Genomic DNA, 9429 nt, shown 5'->3' on the forward strand with positions numbered 1-9429 from the left:
AGCATGAGGCAGGCTCAGACGGTGTTAGGCCCAGTATGGATTGCACGTCATTGCACAAAGGTTAGAAGGGGTACCGTATCCCCGGATAACATGTATGGATAGCGTACACATTCAAAATATATGTCTATACAGCATGAGGCAGGCTCAGACGGTGTTAGGCCCAGTATGGATTGCACGTCATTGCAAAAAGGTTAGAAGGGGTACCGTATCCCCGGATAACATGTATGGATAGCGTACACATTCAAAATATATGTCTATACAGCATGAGGCAGGCTCAGACGGTGTTAGGCCCAGTATGGATTGCACATCATTGCACAAAGGTTAGAAGGGGTACCGTATCCCCGGATAACATGTATGGATAGCGTACACATTCAAAATATATCTCTATACAGCATGAGGCAGGCTCAGACGGTGTTAGGCCCAGTATGGATTGCACGTCATTGCACAAAGGTTAGAAAGGGTACCGTATCCCTGGATAACATGTATGGATAGCGTACACATTCAAAATATATGTCTATACAGCATGAGGCAGGCTCAGACGGTGTTAGGCCCAGTATGGATTGCACGTCATTGCACAAAGGTTAGAAAGGGTACCGTATCCCCGGATAACATGTATGGATAGCGTACACATTCAAAATATATGTCTATACAGCATGAGGCAGGCTCAGACGGTGTTAGGCCCAGTATGGATTGCACGTCATTGCACAAAGGTTAGAAAGGGTACCGTATCCCTGGATAACATGTATGGATAGCGTACACATTCAAAATATATGTCTATACAGCATGAGGCAGGCTCAGATGGTGTTAGGCCCAGTATGGATTGCACGTCATTGCACAAAGGTTAGAAAGGGTACCGTATCCCTGGATAACATGTATGGATAGCGTACACATTCAAAATATATGTCTATACAGCATGAGGCAGGCTCAGACGGTGTTAGGCCCAGTATGGATTGCACGTCATTGCACAAAGGTTAGAAAGGGTACCGTATCCCCGGATAACATGTATGGATAGCGTACACATTCAAAATATATGTCTATACAGCATGAGGCAGGCTCAGATGGTGTTAGGCCCAGTATGGATTGCACGTCATTGCACAAAGGTTAGAAAGGGTACCGTATCCCTGGATAACATGTATGGATAGCGTACACATTCAAAATATATGTCTATACAGCATGAGGCAGGCTCAGACGGTGTTAGGCCCAGTATGGATTGCACGTCATTGCACAAAGGTTAGAAAGGGTACCGTATCCCCGGATAACATGTATGGATAGCGTACACATTCAAAATATATGTCTATACAGCATGAGTCAGGCTCAGACGGTGTTAGGCCCAGTATGGATTGCACGTCATTGCACAAAGGTTAGAAAGGGTACCGTATCCCTGGATAACATGTATGGATAGCGTACACATTCAAAATATATGTCTATACAGCATGAGGCAGGCTCAGACGGTGTTAGGCCCAGTATGGATTGCACGTCATTGCACAAAGGTTAGAAGGGGTACCGTATCCCCGGATAACATGTATGGATAGCGTACACATTCAAAATATATGTCTATACATCATGAGGCAGGTTCAGACGGTGTCAGGCACAGTATGGATTTGACGGCCCAGATTACACAGCGGAGGAGCAGGGAGAGGTAAAGATTGCAAATGCTGGGGCCCTGGCCAAGCAAGGGGGGCCCACTCGTGGGCGTCGGTACTGGCACTGGGCCCCTCATAGTACAGCGGTGTGTCTGACGGCGGGTGTGCACCACCACCGTCAGAGACACTTGATTGCACTATGAGGGACCCTGTGCCAGTGCCCGCACCCAAGAGTCGGCCTACCCACCTGTGCAGGGCAACGGCACTCGCACGGTGTCGTGCGCTAGGTGGTGACCCCGGCCATGGGGGGGAGGCAGCACAGTTAGGGAGTTTTAGAAACTGGCATATGTTGATGTTGGACATTCAACTGATGCAAAAGGCGAAATAGGTGAAGTACCAGGAAGAGGTGGACCAAAGCAAGCCATTTTTCTGTCACCCTATGTGTCATCAGGGGAAGGTGGGACAAAATCCTTGGAAACCCATGCGTGGTTCATTTTAATGAAGGTTAGATCATCCACATTTTGGGTAGACAGACGGGTCCTTTTTTCTGTCAGGATTGATCCAGCTGCACTGAAGACTCTTTCCGATAGCACACTTGCAGCTGGGCAAGCGAGCTCCTGTAAGGCATATTGGGCCAATTCAGGCCAGGTGTCCAGTTTAGCGGCCCAATAGTCAAAGGGGAATGACCTGTGTGGGAGAACATCGATATGGGAGGAAAAGTAGTTTGTAACCATAGTTGACAACTGCTGTCTCCTGTCACTTTCCATCGATGCAGTATTACCAGTTGTGTGAGCGGTATTTGAAAAATCAGTCCACAACATTGTCATGAAACCCCTGTCTCCAACGCCACTTCTGCTGTGTGCACCACGAACACCTCTGCCAAGCTGCCCCCGGCCCGTACGGCTCATGTGAGAACCATCACTGCTGCTGTGTGCTGGGAATGCCTCAAGCAACCGATTTACCAGAGTTGCTTGTTTATTAGCCAATATTAGGTCAAGGTTCTCCTGTGGCATGATGTTTTGTAATTTGCCTTTATAGCGTGGATCCAGGATGCTGGCCAACCAGTAGTCGTCATCGTTCATCATTTTGGCAATGCGGGGGTCCCTTTTTAGGATCCGCAAGGCATAATCTGACATGTGGGCCAATGTTCCCGGTGTCAATGATGCACTGCGAGTGCTGGGTGGAGGAGCACTTTCTGGCAAATCCACATCCCTCCAGTCACGCACAAACCCTGTACCAGACCTTGCCATGCCAACATTTTCACTTGCCCCACGAGATGCATCCTCCTCCCCTAAGTAATCATCCCCATCATCCTCCTCCTCCTCCTCCTCTTCTTCCTCCACCTCGTCCAGGAGAGGTCCCTGAGCAGACAATGGCTGAATGTCATCAAGGATTCCCTCCTCCTCTTCCTCCTCATCAACATTGGCTGCAGACGCCTGCTCCTTAAGGTGCGTCAAAGTTTGCATGAGCAGACGCATAAGTGGGATGCTCATGCTTAGGATGGCGTCGTCTGCGCTTACCAGCCGTGTGCATTCCTCAAAACACTGAAGGACTTTACAAAGGTCTTTCAGCTTCGACCTCTGCACGCCTGTCAACTCCATGTCTGCTCTCAAAGTGCCTGGCCGTGTATCCTCCCACAAATGCATTATGGCCTGCCTCTGCTCGCACAGCCGCTCCACCATGTGCAGGGTGGAGTTCCACCTTGTTGCAATGTCGATAATGAGGCGGTGGTTGGGAAGGTGGAGCAATCGCTGCAGCTTCTGCATACGAACGGAGTGTACAGGCGACCGGCGGATGTGCGCGCACAGTCTTCGCACCTTCTGGAGCAGGGCTGTTAACTCCGGATAATTTTTGAGGAAGCACTGCACCACCAGGTTCAAGGTGTGAGCCAAGCAAGGTATGTGGCTGAGTTTTGAAAGGGCTATGGCTGCCACAAAATTACGGCCGTTATCACTAACTACCTTGCCTGCCTCAAGATGTACACTGCCCAGCCATGACTCAGTTTGTCGCTTCAAGTACTCGGCCAGCACCTCGGCGGTGTGTCTGTCGCCCAAACACATCATCTGCAATACAGCCTGCTGACGCTTTCCACTAGCTGCTCGATAGGGGGACACATCGTGTGCAACAGTGACAGCTGCAGATGGAGTGCTCGTACGACTGCGCTCTGTGGACGAGCTGTCGCTTCTGGAGGAGGAGGAGGAGGAGGAGGGTCGAACGCCTACAGCCAACTGTTTCCTAGACCGTGGGCTAGGCAGCACTGTCCCACCACCGCTGTCCCCTGTGGACCCTGCATCCACCACATTAACCCAGTGCGCAGTGATGGACACGTAACGGCCCTGGCCATGCCGACTGGACCATGCATCAGTTGTGAGGTGCACCTTTCCGCTCACTGACTGCTTGAGTGCATGGACAATGCGGTCTTTCACATGATGGTGGAGGGCTGGGATGGCTTTGCGAGAGAAGAAGTGGCGACTGGGTAGGTCATAGCGTGGTACTGCATAGGCCATGAGTTCGCGGAAAGCTGTGCTTTCCACCAACCGAAAGGGCATCATCTCAAACGAGATTAGTTTGGCAATGTGGGAGTTCAAACCCAGTGTACGCGGATGAGAGACTGAGTACTTTCTTGACCTACTCATAGTGTCTGGGAGGGTGAGCTGGACTTGAGAGCTGCATATGGTGGAAGTAGCGGTGGACAGGGCGTACTGAGAGAGGGTTGATGATGGTGATGGAGTTGGTGTTCTTTCTGATGGCCTAGAATCAGTCTTTCGTTGATATAACAGTGGGATTCCCTGACTGCTGTGGCCTTGCAACGACACCTCAACATTTGCTGCTGTGCTAACCGGTGTGCTTACAGTGGGGGAAACAATGTAGCGTTGCTGACTACCTTCGTTGTGATCAGTTGCACATGTGGCACTTGAGGTTTGGTGTTGTGTCCACGCTTGCAAGTGCATGCTGGTTAAATGTCTAAGCATGCAACTGGTATTCAAATTTTTCAGATTTTTCCCTCGGCTAAAGGTCTTTGCGCACTTCTTACAGATAACCTTGGCCTGATCATGAGGATTTTGTTCAAAAAAGTGCCACACTGCACTCTTCCTACTTTGGCAGACATTTTGCGGCCTAGCACGCTGTGATCTTTTGACCCTCTGGACAAGCTGTCCAGCAACTCTTTTGATGTTTGGAACCTGTCTTTGGAGTGCTCCGGGCCTGCCAGATAACAGCTGTTGCGATGTCGATGTCTGCTGTGGATGCTCCTCATCTGAGCTATTGGAAGCAGCACCCTCTTCCCCCAATGGATGCCAATCTGGGTCAACAACTGGGTCATCCATCACCTCCTCTTCTATGTCATGTGCACCTTTCTCTGTGTCACCGTGTATGGTGGTATAGTGTGTGGGAAGGGGCACCTGAGTCTCATCAGGGTCAAAATCTGGCTCTGTACACTGCGAGGACAATGTAGTGCTCTGAGTGAATGTACCAGCAGAATCATCCATCAGCGGCTGTGCATCAGTGCACTCCATGTCAGATTCATCTTGGCCTGGGTAATTCACCATTTGACTTGATAATCCAGGCATGGTATGTGAAAACAGCTCCATGGAGTAATCAGTAGTATGGCCTGCATCATCCTTCAATCTTGGTTGGGGTGAAGGACACAAGGAAAGGTGTGGTTCATGAACATGAGCCTCCAATGACGACTCTGTGCTTTTACTTTTTACAACTGAAGAAGAGGAGGCGATAGAGCTGGAGGCTGAGTCAGCAATGTAAGACAAAACTTTTTCCTGATGCTCTGACTTTAAAAGCGGTTTGCCAACTCCTAGAAAACTAAGCGTTCGAGGCCTTATGTAGACAGACGATGACGCAGGGTCAGCACCTCCTGCATTCGGTCCTATTTTGCTCTTGCCACTACCATCAGATCCACCACCAACACCATCATTACCAGCTGCCAACCCCCGCCCAATTCCACGGCCTCTTCCACCAGCCTTCCTCATTTTTGGTAGAAATGTAGACAAAATCCAACAAACTATATAGTAATGTAAAACAAGGTACAAGGTGTCTATAGGACAGGGGAGTTTTAGAATTTCTGCACACACTTGTGGACAGTGGACACTTGTGGATTGTGTGCGGCCCACTGATATCTGAGCGCTATGTGACACGCTCGATGGCACAGCTGCCTGTGACCAAAGTGACTAGAGGATAATGGAGATTTTGAATCTCTGCGTACACTTGTGGACAGTGGACACTTGTGGATTGTGTGCGGCCCACTGATATCTGAGCGCTATGTGACACGCTCGATGGCACAGCTGCCTGTGACCAAAGTGACGAGAGGATAATGGAGATTTTGAATCTCTGCGTACACTTGTGGACAGTGGACACTTGTGGATTGTGTGCGGCCCACTGATATCTGAGCGCTATGTGACACGCTCGATGGCACAGCTGCCTGTGACCAAAGTGACGAGAGGATAATGGAGATTTTGAATCTCTGCGTACACTTGTGGACAGTGGACACTTGTGGATTGTGTGCGGCCCACTGATATCTGAGCGCTATGTGACACGCTCGATGGCACAGCTGCCTGTGACCAAAGTGACGAGAGGATAATGGAGATTTTGAATCTCTGCGTACACTTTTGGACACTGGACACTTGTGGATTGTGTGCGGCCCACTGATATCTGAGCGCTATGTGACACGCTCGATGGCACAGCTGCCTGTGACCAAAGTGACGAGAGGATAATGGAGATTTTGAATCTCTGCGTACACTTTTGGACACTGGACACTTGTGGATTGTGTGCGGCCCACTGATATCTGAGCGCTATGTGACACGCTCGATGGCACAGCTGCCTGTGACCAAAGTGACAAGAGGATAATGGAGATTTTGAATCTCTGCGTACACTTTTGGACACTGGACACTTGTGGATTGTGTGCGGCCCACTGATATCTGAGCGCTATGTGACACGCTCGATGGCACAGCTGCCTGTGACCAAAGTGACGAGAGGATAATGGAGATTTTGAATCTCTGCGTACACTTTTGGACACTGGACACTTGTGGATTGTGTGCGGCCCACTGATATCTGAGCGCTATGTGACACGCTCGATGGCACAGCTGCCTGTGACCAAAGTGACGAGAGGATAATGGAGATTTTGAATCTCTGCGTACACTTTTGGACACTGGACACTTGTGGATTGTGTGCGGCCCACTGATATCTGAGCGCTATGTGACACGCTCGATGGCACAGCTGCCTGTGACCAAAGTGACGAGAGGATAAGGGAGATTGGATTGCTTTTAAAAAAGCAGTTTGCGGAGCAGTGGGTAAACAGCAATGCCAGCGTGTCAGGAAGCCTTAGAAGGCAGCCCAACAACCAACACCACTGATGCACCACAATATAGCCTCCCCTTGCACTGCACACACAGTGACTTGTGTGTTGTGCAGGCCAAATCGCTAGCAGCAGAAGCAGTTTTTTTGTCTTCTTCCCTGCCTAACGCTCTCCCTACAGAATCAGCAGCAACCTCTCCCTATACTAAGATCGGCAGAAGTAAGATGGCGGTCGGCGTGCACGCCCTTTTATACCCCCTGTGACGCCCACCAAAGCAAGCCAATCACTTGCATGCCCTTCTGAAAGATGGTGGTGACCCGTGCCTATGTCATCACGTTGCCCACAGTGTCCGTGGATCCTGATTGGCTGAAAAAGAGTGCAAAACAAACTTTTGAAACGCGACTTTGGCGCGTAAGTCGCCGACCTCGTGGCCGACCTCATCCTAGGGTCGGGTTTCGTTTCATGAAACCCGACTTTGCCAAAAGTCGGCGACTTTTGAATTTTTTTGACCCGTTTCGCTCAACTCTAATGAACATCTTTAATCCATGGTTAAGATAACATCAACATCATAATAAAGTGCGGTGTGCCGGTGGCAGGGCCCTGAGTAGGTAAGGAATGACTATGGCCATTTTGCGCTACTGATGCACTTCTATGGGTACAAGCGCATGAGTAGCGTGAAATAGTCATAGTCTGTCAGGCTTTCTCACCTGCTCACTCCCCTGCCACCTGCACCTCACACTTTATCATGATTCCATAAATTTTTCCCTCAGACTTGAGTGGTTCCATAATTTTTCCCCTATGCTTGGTTTAAAAAAGTAACCATTACTGACTACCACATTTTTTGCTCTTGATTTCTTTTAGTGTTTCTTAAAGCCAGAAAGTTGCCATTTGAATTGACTTTAGTTTTGTTCCATGTCTGTGATCTGCTTTCTTTCTACAAAATTAAACAACTGAGTGAACATTCTCCAAGGCTGGGGATTCCATAATTTTTGCCAGGGGTTGTATATATATACAGTTGAAACCAGAAGTTTACATACACTATATAAACAGACACATACAGTATGAATGCTTTACTCAATATCTGACATGAAATCAGAATAAAATGTCCCCGTTTTAGGTCAATTAGGATTACCATAATTATTAATTTTTACCAAACGCCAGAATGTTTTAAGGCATTTTTATTATTTACTGCAAAGTCAAAAGTTTATGTATATTTCATTAGTATATGGTAACATTACCTTAAACTGAATGACTTGGGTCAAACGTTTGAAATATCCTTCCACAAGCTTCTTACAACAGTTGGTCGGAAATTGGACCATTCCTCTTGAAAAAACTGGCATACCTGAATTGGGTTTGTAGGTCGCCTTGCGCACACCTGCCTTTTCAGCTTTGCCTATTCAATTTCAATAGAATTGAGATGAGGGCAATGTGATGGTCAATTCAAAACAAAATTTAACTTCCTAGCTGATTTCTTGAGATGTTGCTTCAGTATTGCCACATAATCTTCTCTTCTCATGTTGCTGTGACACCCCAGAGTCCAGTTGTCACAGTGACATTGCCTCCTTCTAAGGGGTAAAGTCATGCCTGGAGGCAGGAGGGGGGCCCCCATATCAGGTAACATAGATTACATGACAATTTCTGCTGCAGGTCAGAAAGGGGAGCTTTCTTATAAATTCTGGCCAGCAGATGGGGTTAGTGAGTCAGCAAGGAGTCAGCTGAGAGAGCAAACAGGGAGTTGTCATGGAAACAAGAGCAGCTGAGAGCTCATAACAAGAAAGTTAGTCAGTTGGTGACAGGGAGCTGATCTGTGAAGAGGGAAAGGACAGGAGCGGAGACAAGAGGCTCTGGGGAAGGTAACATTGCGTGTAGCTGAATTCAGAGCGAAGCGCTGAGATATAAAATGAGGACACCAGAGTCCAAGGCGGAACAGGAGCTGTATTCCCTGATCGCCAAATCTGGAAGTACAGGGGACAGCAAGTTCCTGGGCAAAATTGAACACCTGAAGGTACGGCAGCAGATGAAGAGCCCGGGCTGATGGTGAAAAGGACAGTACCCGAGATATAGGCTCACGCTGTCAGCCATACAGGTTAGAAACCATCACAGAAGAGAGGGTCGCAGCGTAGTTACAAACAGCAGGGACCCGAAAGCAAAGCGCAGAAGGAAGGTCCTAAACCCCACCTGGCAGGGTGAATGCCCTGAATGCCTCCAGACGAGCCGGACTCAATTCATCACCTGTATGTGGTACCTCGAATTGCAACGACTTGCAAGTAAAAGGTAGAGAAACCAGCACCTTTCTGTGTCCTTCTCTTATTTCTCTGCACCCCAACATTCATCGCCATCTGAACCATTACTCAAATATCTTTGCCCTGGGGCCCCCACTCTACCCGTGAGGAGCTGAACCATTCTTTGCTGCATCACCATCTGCCCCAGAGGACCAAAACCGCAGCGTTGGCTATTCCTTGCCGAACACCATGGGTGGCGTCACCGTGACATCTCCCGTGGAAGTTAACGGGCCCTATACCAAGTAACCTAAGGCCCTGC

This window comes from Dendrobates tinctorius, unplaced genomic scaffold (assembly GCF_039654945.1).
Source record: "Dendrobates tinctorius isolate UK_male_01 unplaced genomic scaffold, ASM3965494v1 ptg000030l, whole genome shotgun sequence".
Taxonomy (NCBI): domain Eukaryota; kingdom Metazoa; phylum Chordata; class Amphibia; order Anura; family Dendrobatidae; genus Dendrobates; species Dendrobates tinctorius.